Consider the following 2500-nt stretch of genomic DNA (forward strand, 5'->3'; position numbering starts at 1 on the left):
GACAACGTGGGTTAGGTTAAGGGACAACGTGGGTTAGGTTAAGGGACAACGTGGGTTAGGTTAAGGGACAACGTGGGTTAGGTTAAGGGACAACGTGGGTTAGGTTAAGGGACAACGTGGGTTAGGTTAAGGGACAACGTGGGTTAGGTTAAGGGACAACGTGGGTTAGGTTAAGGGACAACGTGGGTTAGGTTAAGGGACAACGTGGGTTAGGTTAAGGGACAACGTGGGTTAGGTTAAGGGACAACGTGGGTTAGGTTAAGGGACAACGTGGGTTAGGTTAAGGGACAACGTGGGTTAGGTTAAGGGACAACGTGGGTTAGGTTAAGGGACAACGTGGGTTAGGTTAAGGGACAACGTGGGTTAGGTTAAGGGACAACGTGGGTTAGGTTAAGGGACAACGTGGGTTAGGTTAAGGGACAACGTGGGTTACGTTAAGGGACAACGTGGGTTACGTTAAGGGACAACGTGGGTTACGTTAAGGGACAACGTGGGTTACGTTAAGGGACAACGTGGGTTAGGTTAAGGGACAACGTGGGTTAGGTTAAGGGACAACGTGGGTTAGGTTAAGGGACAACGTGGGTTAGGTTAAGGGACAACGTGGGTTAGGTTAAGGGACAACGTGGGTTAGGTTAAGGGACAACGTGGGTTAGGTTAAGGGACAACGTGGGTTAGGTTAAGGGACAACGTGGGTTAGGTTAAGGGACAACGTGGGTTAGGTTAAGGGACAACGTGGGTTAGGTTAAGGGACAACGTGGGTTAGGTTAAGGGACAACGTGGGTTAGGTTAAGGGACAACGTGGGTTAGGTTAAGGGACAACGTGGGTTAGGTTAAGGGACAACGTGGGTTAGGTTAAGGGACAACGTGGGTTAGGTTAAGGGACAACGTGGGTTAGGTTAAGGGACAACGTGGGTTAGGTTAAGGGACAACGTGGGTTACGTTAAGGGACAACGTGGGTTACGTTAAGGGACAACGTGGGTTACGTTAAGGGACAACGTGGGTTACGTTAAGGGACAACGTGGGTTACGTTAACGGACAACGTGGGTTACGTTAACGGACAACGTGGGTTAGGTTAAGGGACAACGTGGGTTAGGTTAAGGGACAACGTGGGTTAGGTTAAGGGACAACGTGGGTTAGGTTAAGGGACAACGTGGGTTAGGTTAAGGGACAACGTGGGTTAGGTTAAGGGACAACGTGGGTTAGGTTAAGGGACAAATTGAGTTAGGTTAAGGGACAAATTGAGTTAGGTTAAGGGACAAATTGAGTTAGGTTAAGGGACAAATTGAGTTAGGTTAAGGGACAAATTGAGTTAGGTTAAGGGACAAATTGAGTTAGGTTAAGGGACAAATTGAGTTAGGTTAAGGGACAAATTGAGTTAGGTTAAGGGACAAATTGAGTTAGGTTAAGGGACAAATTGAGTTAGGTTAAGGGACAAATTGAGTTAGGTTAAGGGACAAATTGAGTTAGGTTAAGGGACAAATTGAGTTAGGTTAAGGGACAAATTGAGTTAGGTTAAGGGACAAATTGAGTTAGGTTAAGGGATAATCTGGTACAACCACAGTTAGGTTAAGCGATAATCTGGTACAGCCACAGTTAGGTTAAGCGATAATCTGGTACAGCCACAGTTAGGTTAAGCGATAATCTGGTACAGCCACAGTTAGGTTAAGCGATAATCTGGTACAGCCACAGTTAGGTTAAGCGATAATCTGGTACAGCCACAGTTAGGTTAAGCGATAATCTGGTACAGCCACAGTTAGGTTAAGCGATAATCTGGTACAGCCACAGTTAGGTTAAGCGATAATCTGGTACAGCCACAGTTAGGTTAAGCGATAATCTGGTACAGCCACAGTTAGGTTAAGCGATAATCTGGTACAGCCACAGTTAGGTTAAGCGATAATCTGGTACAGCCACAGTTAGGTTAAGCGATAATCTGGTACAGCCACAGTTAGGTTAAGCGATAATCTGGTACAGCCACAGTTAGGTTAAGCGATAATCTGGTACAGCCACAGTTAGGTTAAGCGATAATCTGGTACAGCCACAGTTAGGTTAAGCGATAATCTGGTACAGCCACAGTTAGGTTAAGCGATAAAGTTGGTTAAATTCGGTATTGTGTGGGAAGGGGGCAGAGAGAGAGTGGGGGGGGGGGGTGGATAGTTGTGGCAGTACGCGGATGCCTGAGTCACCGTCAGATATGTCACGTCGGTTCGATGCTTGTAGCAAGAGGCTGGCGGGTCTGTGTCTCTCACTTCTGCAATTTTTCATGTGGTATAACACGAGGGCGGGGGGGTGATATTTGGTGCCCCTCTGTGTAGGATGTGTGTTGGTGGTGTTGGTTTATCTGAGCAATGGTAGTTGTCGGAGGAGTGGGGTATTGTGCTTTTATAGGTGGACCTACTGCTCTGGTTATCATAGTGTCGACGGTGCAATGTGGCAGAGAGGATGCACTCGACATTGTCGCATTCCAGATGTTTACGTATTGTGTGTCTCCGTTGCAGGCCGA

This window comes from Schistocerca gregaria, unplaced genomic scaffold (assembly GCF_023897955.1).
Source record: "Schistocerca gregaria isolate iqSchGreg1 unplaced genomic scaffold, iqSchGreg1.2 ptg000636l, whole genome shotgun sequence".
In the NCBI taxonomy this organism is placed as follows: Eukaryota; Metazoa; Arthropoda; class Insecta; order Orthoptera; family Acrididae; genus Schistocerca; species Schistocerca gregaria.